Source organism: Microcebus murinus, chromosome 13 (genome assembly GCF_040939455.1).
Source record: "Microcebus murinus isolate Inina chromosome 13, M.murinus_Inina_mat1.0, whole genome shotgun sequence".
Taxonomy (NCBI): Eukaryota; Metazoa; Chordata; class Mammalia; order Primates; family Cheirogaleidae; genus Microcebus; species Microcebus murinus.
Genome location: NC_134116.1, coordinates 35,233,407 through 35,245,906, shown reverse-complemented (window position 1 = coordinate 35,245,906; position 12,500 = coordinate 35,233,407).

Below are 12,500 nucleotides of genomic sequence, written 5' to 3'. Positions count from 1 at the left end.
TAGGAGTCTGAGAATGTTTTTCAATAAGAAAAAAAGGTCCATGTTACCCTTTTGTTATCTTTGCAAATACGCTGTGTAATCGCTTGTCCAGAGAGGCAGTATTGTTTATGAGAACGAACACTAGGCTCAAAGCCAGATGATTTTTGCTTGATTTCTTGTTCTGTCACTTACCAGAGGTCCTTGGGAAAGTCATTTTGCCACACTGAGTCTCAGTCACCCCTATTGTTAAACAGTAATATCGATACCTATCCCATCTATGGCATAAAGCTGTGGCGAAGATCAAATGAGAAGGTATGTGTGTGAAAATGATCTAGAGTACTATGTGAATTACAGGCATCCAGTTCATAATGGTAACCTCGAATCATTAAGGACATATTAGCTTATATTCTGCACATTAAGTTTTAATATGAAAGAAGGTACATAATAGATTTTTAAAGCATTTCATTTAAATATGTAATCTCCTTTAAAAGTTCAGGCCACTTTAAAGTTATTCTGGAAAATTCACTTATGTAGAACTCCTCTTTCCTGATGATTCTGGATAAATGTGGTAACTTCATATTTTCAAGGTGGTATTTCTGATGATAATTATTTGAAAACTTTTTGCTTTGGGCAAGTCTTACTTTTATATTCACTAGTTTTTAAAAGGACTACAGTATTACCAATGAGCGTGTTCCAGTGAAAAATAAAATTGATTCTATTAAATGATAGCGATTCAGGAAAAGAGACATCTGTCCAAAGAGCAATGTATTTTGATTTGTCTTTGTTTATTTTTGCGATGTTTATATTTCACATATCGATTCTAGAAATTTAATACAAAAAACATAAAACTTTATTCCATAGACATATCCACAACACATTTTGTCCTGAATTACATACAACTAATGGCAAGAAAGACAAGAAATAAGAGGGTGGAGGAAAGAAAGAGCAAATTATAGAGAAATAAACTTAATATTTAACAAAACCCTGAGGTGTAACAATCTAATTCAATTTTTAAAAATATTAGCAACTCTTTAACTTTTTAATAAATAGTACCAAAAATGTAATAAATGTTTGGAGTTCTACTTAGATATTTACAACACAAATTTTCTCATTTTCTCTCTTTTCTATATTTACAGTGGAAAAATACCTAGCTTCATGCTGTAAATGTATGGTCTATTGCATTTGTTCTTATAGAGGCAATACTTAACATTATTTAATGGAGTGGCATCATAATCACATGGACTATTTCAAAACCATAACTAATAACTTCAAAATCCAAGCTGCCTTTTCACAATTACAGGCATAAACAATTTCAAAATATCTTAGTAATAATATAGAAAATTGGGTTACTTTTTCCAGGGAATTTTTGTCAAGTAAATCTGAAACAAAATGTTCTCCCATCCACTTTAATTGAGCTGGAAATAATAATTGGTTTTAGTTCTACATTTGTAATCCATGTGTCATTGTAGACTAAGCTTCTTCATTAATAAATAGAGGCATAAATTCTTGACTTTTTTGCCTTCTAGAATTAATGTGTGAGTGCAGACAAATGATTGGATATATTTCATGAGGATGCCTATGTAACTGTGAGTGCATTCAGATTAAGAAAATAAAGAATGCTTTACAAATGCAATGTACTGAGTTTGCCCCATAGCATCATTATGTAGACTTGTCTTCAGATCAGAAGGATGACAGAGTATTTTGTAAATCTAATAAAACTTGCGCTTTTTTAAAGTGAAGAAAATAAAAATATTTTATATATTTTTCTAGGTGTTAGTCTCTGAACTGTTTTATTCTATGTGACTCTTATTTCCTTTTGTGATCAACATATTAGTCAATAATTTGCTATGCTGTTATAGATACATTATAGATACTACTGATACATTAACCATAGCTTATATTTTTTCATAAATTTATGATTTGAGTATGTTGCATATATTTCCTCTACAAATTTTTTTCTAACTCATAAAAACTTCCAAACACAATAACTTTGAAAAAATAATATAATGAACACTTATATACTTTTCATTTAGATTCAACAATTGTTAACATTTTTCCATATTTGCTTTATTTTTCTCCATGTACATATATACATAAAGACGTTGTCAAATATACCCCAATATCATTATTATACCTATAAAATTTAAAAATTATTATATCATTTGTATGGAAAAAAATTATTCCATAAATATCACATAATGTCCAGTTGATATTCACATTTTCCTAATAGCCTTTGATAAAAAAATAATGTCTTATGGCTCATATTCTATTGACATAATTGTTGCTGTTTTACATATTTCATGGAGTTGTTATAACTCCTTATTTTTTAAATCCAGAACAGTCTCTCTCCTTTTTTTTTTGTCATGACAGACTTTTTAAAGAATTCAAGTCCACTTGTCTTATACAGAATGTTCCACATTCTTATTGTTTTCTTATGGCCCACTTTAACTTATACCTCCATCACCTGGAGTTCCTTAAAATGAACTTAGATTACAGGCTTGATTAGATTTAGACTAAATTTTGGGCCAGAATAGTTCATAGGTGATACTGGATTTTTTTGTCATTTAGTAGCAAATTTTATTATATAGTAGCAAATAATGACAGGCTATCCATATGGGAGCTATGCTAAAATTGACCACTTAGTAAAGGTGGTGACCACCTGATTTCCCCATTGTAAACTTACATTTTTCCCATTTCAGTTAAACTGTGAATATCCTATTCCTCAACACCCTTTCACCCAATGGTTTGATCATACTCACCTGAATCAATTATTACATTAAGGACTATAAAAGGGTGATTTTCTGATATTATCATTCCCTCTTCATTTATTAATTGACATTTTTCTCTAAAGAATAACTTTGCTTTATTTTTTCCCCTTTCCCCATAATTCAATTATTATTTTCTATATTTTTTAATCCTCATAATTTTTCTAATGTAAATATTAAAATAACATCATTCGTATTTTATAAATGAAGAAACTGAGGCACAAAGAAGTTTGGTAACATGTTCAGCATAGCAAGTGGCAGATACAGACATGGAACTCTCTGACTCGTATTCCTAGATAGTGGCAAATATATCAGTTATCTCAGTTGGTCTGAGACATATGCTTAACCCCTCAATACCAAAAATTTTCTCCTGAAGTACCTCAACTGTGGAACTGTGACTAAGTATCCCCTTAGAAAACGTCAAGAACAGATATTTAAATGTCCCCAGTGTAGACCGTAGAGTTTAGGTTATCACAAATGAAAACAGAAAATAGTCTCAAGAGCTGCCAGCCAAGAATTAGGGTGACATTTCTCACACTACACTTCAGTAATTAAAAGTTATACTGAAGATCTGGGAAGCTCTTTCGGAGCCAAGGTTGGGGGTGGGGAATGGGATATTATTAACTCGTTCATTTTTTGATTAAACCCTTGAAAGGAGCATTTACACAATTTCAAGGTAATTCTCTTATTTTTCTTCTCAGTGTTTGGCTAGGAAAAGGTGATTTTTTTTTTCAACATGAAGCTAACTTTTTTCTATTATAATTAAACCTACAATTGTTGGACATGTTTCCACCTGGGTCACCAGTAAAGTTTCCATCTACCTATTTTCTTCCCCTCCTTTTCTTTGCTTCTTCTTCCTTTCCCTATAAACAGGTCATCAATGAGAGCATAGGCGATTATGTAAGATAGTAATATATTAATAACAGTTTCCAAACAGCAGGCTGGCTCTATTCCTCTTTACTTCAATTCCTTTTTTCCTTTTTCCTCTTTTCCTCTTTTTCACTCTACTACTATTACTCCTTCCTGGAAAGAAGAAAACCTTTGGCCACTTATAAAAGAAAACAAAAAACATCTTTTTATTAACAAGTATTTAATACCAAGTACCTGTGATTAGACAGCTATGATACCAGATATTAGAGACACAAAGTAGCGAAAATTTTCTTAGAAAGTGGCAGAGTAATTACTTATTTTAATGTTATTAATGCAAAAATAAAGGGAGGCATAGCAACTTGGTGGGGGGCTGCTGAGGAAGAAAGATCCTCTGCAACATGACTCAGAGGGCTTTTGAAAGTCTGTGTCTCCCATGCACACTGATCAGAGATGAACAGTTGCTGCACTTCCTTGTAACAAGAAAAAAAAGTTTATGACAGTTTGTTTATTTTGATTAAATAAGAATCTAAAGGGGAAGTTATTATGAATGTTGATTGATCTCAAAAAGTGGGTCTGTAGGAGAAAAAGTTTCCTGGGAGGTTTAATGGAGAGGGAGAGCAAAGACCCTGGGACCCTGAAAATTATCTTCCTGAGCAGTATTGCCCAAATCACAGGCCCAAGCACAGGCCATAGTAGTGCATTCCCACAATTATCCTTTCAGCCGTTAATAACACATTTCCCTAGCATCCTTCAGGAGCAGGGGTGTTTGAGTTTATTTCATTAGAAGATCCTAGACCCACATTAAGCCTCAGGATGAGTGAATTCCCTTTAGGGAAGACCTCCCAAGACCCCTAGCCCGGCGTTAGAAAGCCATATTCTAAAGTTCAATTGCAGCCGCCGTCTCAATGAACTTGCTGTGCGACCTTGAGTGAGTCACTTAACATCCCCATGTCTCAGTTTCCTCATTTGTACGACGGGGACCACGGCGCTGACCTCCCTTTCAGGCCTACTTTGAGGAATAGCTCATTAGCAATTATAAAGTAGCTTGAAAAATGTAAATGCTGAATTATAATTTTAATCAACAAATCAACCTTGGTGCTTCCCACTCAATCACTCCCTCCTGGGTAAACGATCAAAACCACTGGCTGACCCAGGAGCTCTGAGCCCAGAATTCACCCCTTGCACAAAACATGGCTCCTCCAGAAACACCCTCCAGCCCCTGGGGATCCCCTTCCTGTCACTTGCCCCTGTCACCACACAGAAGCTGCTTTTCAACCAGTGAGCAGAAAACAGGAACCCTATATGTGACGAGTATCCAAGCTCGTGCTTAATAGACACCTCATCCAACCCAAGGAAATTCTGATAAGGAAAATAACAGGCCCACTCCCAGTGATGTAAGGACCACGTTTTCTCTGGGATTTTAGTTATTAAAGTATGTATTTATTAATTTTTAACAAATATTTGCTGAATGGGTAAAATGTGCACATGAGAATGAAAACCTGTAGAAATAAGACCAATGTCCTGTGGGCCATTGATCCCTGCTACAGGATTAAACCATAGTCTCGAAGCCAGGCAGGCATGTGACAGACATATCTGAAGCCTAACAAGGGCCAGGTGGTAGCGAGGAGGGGGTTGCACAAACACACAAGTGCATAAGTCTTCACTGGGTGTCTCACTTTGCCTGGCACTCAGATCCCTCAAGACCAGTTAGTGTCAAACATATCTTTGTGAAAATGACTCTAACACAGGTAAAGCAATCAATCAAGTCCTGGATTAGATTTTAACTAGAAGCTCCCTGGTTTAGGATAGTAAGTGTGCCAATTTCTATAACACTAAATACACTTTGAGCTGAAACCAGAGATGCTTTCCTTGTCATTTGTTGAATAAGCCAGGTCATAAACTTAAGTAGAAATAAGTGCCAAGAAAATATCCCATTAGTGGGACTTGTATATTTTTACTAAACTTACCTAATAGTTTCAGGTGGAGTAAAACATAGATTCTTAAAGTGGTTGTATATTGCTTCCCACTTCATCTGAGCCATTCAAGAGTTAATACACTTATCTGAGCCATTCAACATTTCAATGCCTATTATTAACCATAAATTTGGTGTGCTTTTGGTACTAGTTAGGAACTTGCAAAATAAAAGCAATATAAGAAATGAGCACTGCGCCAGGAGTTAGTAGATAAATTCAAAACCCAAGCATACCACTTTCTAACTCTGTGATTTTGGGAGTCACTTAAATTCTCTGAGCTTGAATTTCCTCCTTTATATAGAAAGTGAGAATAATAATAAGTGCCTTCCTATATCCAGGGTCACTGTGAGGTATGCAATGATGTATGTGAAAACATTCTGTGTACAATAAAGCACTCTTCGAGTTTAAGACATGATGATGACTAATCCTTCTATTAAATCTTCATGGAATAGGTAAATTTGGAAACCCCTCACTGAATGAATAAAAAAGGTATACAGATATTAGTATAGTGCCTGTGGGTAGTGATAAATATGCATTGATTATCATGAGAAGAAAGATATGAAAAAGTATTTTCTTTGGATTCTGTTTTTGATTAAAAAGATCTAACTGGCTTCAGTATGCTTTTCACAGCTATCATATTTATGATCTTTGCAATTAACTTCTAAAATATTCATATTTAAATGGCATGCTATAAAAATAATGGATTCAGAAAATTACCATATGAGGCAAGAATAAAGAAAAAAACAAAACATTTCTCTCCATCCCAAGAATTTTCAGAAGTTACAGTCATAGTTAATAAAATTCAATATGCTCTCAGACCCTAGATACTCACAAATAGAATATTATTTTGAAGATAATTTAACTCCCTGGTATTATCAAAGCCTCCAGAATACGCTACTTACTATGATTAGATGCATGACAAAATATAATAAATGAGTGTACAGGCAACAGAAATACAATATGGATTTCCAAGAGTCATGAAACAAGTTTACATTTGTGAGCAAATATTTGCAATTATTAGTATAAACAAATTAATGTAAAATATATTAAAATGGAATTATATACAATAAATTTTATTAAATGTAAATTTAGTCTGTATTTTACTTTTTCTCCTTAAAATTTTTTTCACATTTTTCTACATACTGTTGAAAATATTCATGTGCCATCTATTATTGGTTAAGAATACTACAATTTTTATTTTATAAGTCTATATTCTCATTCTGTGCACAGAGAAGATGTAGATTAATTTTTTATGTTATTCTATATAACCAGCCTTCATATATTTGAAGACAAGTTTGGAAGCAAACATGCACTCAAGTCAGCTTTCCAAGACTGCTATCTTAGAGGGAAGATACAAAGTTAGAGTCACTGATGGAGTAGAAGGAAAGTCAGAATCAATATTCCTCTCTCTTTCTTCCCTCCTCTCTTTCCCCCACTCTGCTCCTTTCTCTCTGTCTACCTTTAGGACCCTCAGCAACAACAATAAAGAATGTTATTACAAGTGATTCTATTTTTTAAACATTTTACCTGAGTGTTTTCTCTTTTTATTTAACAGTGTATTAATTATCTGTTACAAATCACCCCAAAACTTGGCTTTTTTTTGAGGGGCTAGAGCACAGTGGTGTCATCATCATAGTTCACTGCAACCTCAAATTCCTGGGATCAAGTGATCCTCCTGCCTCAGCCTCCCAAGTACCTGGGAGTACAGCTACGCACCACCATGCCTGGCTAATTTTTTCACTTTTGTAGAGACGAGGTCTCCTCTTGCTCAGGCTGGTCTTGAACTCCTGGCGTCAAGCAATCCTCTTGCCTCAGCCTCCCAAAGTGCTAGGATTACAGGTGTGAGCCACCACACTCAGCCAAAACTTAGCTATTAAATACAATAAACATTTATTATCTCATAGCTTCTGTGGTTAAGGAATCTAGGTGTGGTTTAGCTGGGTCCCTCTGAATCAAGGTCTCTCATGAGGTTCACTCAAGCTGTCAGCTGAGGTTAGGGTCATCTCAAGACAACTGGGTCTTGAAGAGTTGGTTTTTGGGTTCACTTGCATTGTTGTTGCCAGGCTGAAGATCTTCCTGGGCTGTTGGACTAAGGACTACAATTCCTCACCATGCCACATGGCTCTCTCCATGGGACTTCTCAGAACATGGCAGCTTGCCTCCCCTAGGACAAGTGATCCAACAGAGGGTGCAAGAGAGCACCACTAAGGAAGTCACAGTCTTTTATAACTTAATCTGAGAAATTACATGCTATTTCCCTTGCCATATTTTGTTTATTAGAAGCAATTCACTAGGTCCAGCCCACACTCAAGGGGAGAAGATTACACAGGGTATGAATACTTGGAGGCAGAAATCATTAGGGACCCTCCTAGAGCCTGTCTATTACTATATATAGCCATATATAGCATTGAATATCAGATTTAGATCACTCAAGAATTGCAAAACAAGGACAGATAAATTTATTTCTGATGAGAATGAAAAAAAATGAACATGATCAGTATGAGTAACTCCATTCCTACAAGGCCTTTGATGAATCCATTTTTTTTCCAAAATAATCTAATGTAATCATTTTCAAAATTGTTTTTCATCAAAATTCTAAACACCAGAGAGTGTCTAAGATGTGCCAGGAACTGAGCTTGGTGCTGACAGAACAAAAAGAAAGAAAACCTCTGCCTTTGAGGGGCTTTTACTTTTGAACCTTGCAAATTTTTAAAAATTGTTTAGTTACTTGGGCTTTGTCTTGCTGAAGCAAGGAACAATTATTCTACTAAACAAATGTGGACTTAAATGGGACCTTCCAAAGAGCTCCAAAGACTTCAAGTATCAATACGTCGCTAAAACTTAAACTTCCTAAATAAATAGATGGAGAATGAATTTACAGTTATACAGACTAATATGTAAAAGAATTAAATTGCCTGTCCTAAGCCATAAGGCAAGAATAGATAATGGAATAAAAGACTCCATCTCACCTGAGTGTCTATCCAGTTTCCTATTCATGAGGTATTACTGCATTGCTTTGAGCACAATAAGCCAGTCCATGTAGACTCATCATTAATTTCACAAACCTACTTATATGTAATTCATTCTATCCTTTAACCTCTTTATCCCCTGATTTACTGTAATCACAAAGGTGCTCGCACTCTGCAACTCTGTTTGTTAGCAATAACCCGTTCACTTTTCCCTGCCTTTGTTCTTGCCTTAAAGCATTTAGCTATGACACCACGTGGCTGTTCCACACCTCCTCTTTTCTATTCCAAACACGATATGCTTTACCATAAATCATTAAGCCCACCTTCAAAAAGCCAGGTCAGATGTGTTTTCGCTCTTTGAAATTCTTGTTCTTTATGAGACTTGTAATCAGTTCAGCTTTGATTAAGTCTCTCTTAGTTGACAACAGCCTAAAATGCCTATGTTTCCATTCTAAAGGACTTTGATCCTCTTTATCTTCATGTACCAAATCAAATTGTGCCTATTCCAGTGGTTCACATTAGAATTTCCAGGATCTCAGGCTGGGCGCGGTGGCTCACGCCTGTAATCCTAGCTCTCTGGGAGGCTGAGGCGGGTGTGATCCTTTGAGCTCAGGAGTTCGAAACCAACCTGAGCAAGAGCGAGACCCCGTCTCTACTATAAATAGAAAGAGATTAATTGGCCAAATAATATATATAGAAAAAATTAGACAGGCGTGGTGGTGCATGCCTATAGTCCTAGCTACCTGGGAGGCTGAGACAGGATTGCTTGAGCCCAGGAGTTTGAGGTTGCTGTGAGCTAGGCTGACACCATGGCACTCACTCTAGTCTGGGCAACAAAGTGAGACTCTGTCTCAAAAAAAAAAAAAAAGAATTTCCAGGATCTTCAAAATTTGTCTCCCTTTCTGAAATCAGATAAAGGGATAGTCTGCAGACAAATTTAGAATCAGTAAGGAAAGATACCCGAGTCCTAATTTAGACTTGGATCTTAGTTTAAAGTAATTTAAGGAGAATTACTGTATAATAATAGGATGTACTGATAGTCCATTTACATAAAAGTGAATTCAGTTATATTTCTCATATTTAGTATGATGAGGTGAAGGTTATGACAAATAGAGTGCTAATCTATTCATATTGCTATTGATTCGACATTTCCATGGCAATATAAAATGCCATACAGGATACATTTATGGCATTTGATACCACATCTGCTTAAGCCTGTGATATTGCATATGCATTCATAGGAACAAGCAGGCAAAATGAGCAATATGACTTTCAGGGATCTGGAACTCTGAAAAACTTTAAAGAGAAAAACATTTCTGAAGAAAGAGTCATAAAACAAAGGAAATTACACAATTGAATTACATAAACATCACTGGATCTATGGGTTGATACCATTAAATCTAAATGTGTGTAGCAGTGAGTGGTCATAAGAGCATAAATTGCTGTCACTGACAATTAGGCAGCCTGGGACCTGTAGGGAAGCTAAATGTGTTCATAGCTTCTACTGTGGTTAGTAATATACAATAAAGAGCAAAACTGGGCCTCCAGAGGGATTCTGCAAAAGGTTGTAGACAGATGTTCTGAATCTTCGAGTCCAACAGGAGTGTATTTAGGTCAAGGAAAAAGGTTGAACAAGGAAATAAAGAGCAGAAACAGAATTTGTTGTGTGACCCTTAGAAGCGGTTTCAATAGAAAATGGTCTTGATACATACTTTCTAAAAAAGAAATGGAATTAGCTCTGAACTACAGTTAAACTAACATCAGAAATCTGGATCTAACTGGAGTTACATAAAAAATATTGCAGTATTTGAGGGTTCTATATGTGGTCCATTGAAAATGGACTATTTTACAAAACAGGATTCGATGCACCAAAGAGCAGTGCGATTTTCTTAAATGAGGCTTGTTTTACATCAATCGTTCAGTTAAATTAAACTTTCTTAGAAAAGTCATTTTAATTCTTCTGCATAATCTCCCTCTTACTATCAACCATATAATTGATACAGAAATTGAAGTATTCAATAAAAACACAAGTCACATTGGATTTCTGGGATTTTCTTACATATATTCAAAATTATGTTTGATTCTTCAGTAAGCATAAGAAATATAGAAGAAGAATCCTATGTAAACTCAGCCTGTATCCTAGATGTAATCTTGCTACTCCTACACAGAAGGAAACCATCCAATGTTACAGACATCTTCTGATAGAGTTATGTAAGCAAATATATTAGTTAGCAACTAACTAACCTGGGAGAATGGCATCCAAAAGAGCCAGAGTTTCACTACCAACTAACAGTTCATTTTTATTTGCATTCAGTCTCTGTGACCTCTGTCCACTAGAGGTATACCAAACTTATATTTAAACTGAAATGTGGTCAGAGCCATGAGGTCTGCCTGAAGGAAAAGCAGGTTAAGGGAACTCTGGTGGCATTTTCTCAATGCCACCTTCTCTTTCTCTTTGGAAAATCATCCTTGAAGGAAAACCAGCTGAGAGACAAAGAGAAATTGTGTCCTCCCAGCAAAAAGCAGAAAAGGAAGTCAGAGAGGGGAAATGGAAAGACATCTAAATCACCTCTGGGAATAAGGTGATGCTAAATATGACCTGGCCAAAACCACAGTGCAGCTAAAGGTGGCAGGAGTGTCTAAATACATCAACAAAAAAGTTAAGAAAGAGGGCAAAGTAGGCTAACTCAGGAACATCGACAGAATATTGGAAAGATAAGAGGGAGCAATTTCATAACCTCTTGATCGTTTCCAACTTCTTACAGTGTTTCAGAAAAAAAAAAAGTGTCCTTGATAAGAATGATTTATTGAGCAATTATCTCTTTCCGCCCTCAGCTCTCTGGAACTGGACAACAGACAAGTCTGGTGAATTATAACTGTAGAGTTCTCCAGAAGAGCTTCCTCTCAAGGATGTACAATTTTCCAGTTAGTCACGAGGCAGCAGCACAAGCAGAACAGGGCTCCCTCTTTATTTAATAAGGCCTAAGTTCTACACAGAGCTTCTGCGATTTCAACTTTCCCTTCTCTGTATCTTTCTCTGCCCTGCCATATGCCCAACTCATTTAGGAGTGTTTACTCCACACCCATACACAGCATAATCATTGTGCTTATACCCTGCCCCAAAGTCCTTGCTCCCTTTTCTCATCTCCCATCCGTCCTTCACATTGATCCTACACAGGACTGTCTGCTTCCCAAACAAATCAGATCCCTACATGTGTGCTTCCATCTTCCTTCCCTCCTCCTTCAGCCATGATCTCTTGGTTTCCCCATCTGCCTCTTGGCAAACGCCCTGTAAAAGGGAGATTTTCCGAGTTCTCCTCCCAGAGTAGGTCTCTTTGCACCCCAGTATCATGAGTTCCCTCTTATTTTTGTTTTTCTCTGTTTCTTGTGATTGCTATGGTTATGCTGACAAGCACAGGAGGAAAGATCTGAGGGAAAGTTGTGCTTTTGGTTCAGTAAATACTTAGATTTGATTTGAATAGTCAGAAAATGCTCAAAAGTCTGTTTCAACCGAATGTCCTACAGTCCCAAATGGGGTAAGCATCATTCTTCATCTACTGTCATGGTTAACTGGCAAATTCCAGGCACAGGATGACTGTCTGGCATCTCAGGTAAATACATAAAGACAATTTCATGAAGAATGCCTACAGATTACAGACCATTCAGCTGTGTTTTCACTGAGTCTTTCTAGCAGGGAATAGTATCAGCATCTTAGATCAATTCTTGCACTGTTTATTTTAGAAATGTTGTTCCTGAGCTGGTTGGCACCTGGATATTCCAGCATTTTCTACATTACAAAGTTGAAGGAAAAACAGGTTGGGGGCTGAGTATTTTCAATCACCAGTGACTGGGTGACAGATACCAAACTCATTTCACTTAAGACTGTAGATTGAACTCAAATTGGAGTCCCCGAAGAGAAAAACCAGTACTTTATCCAGTACGTT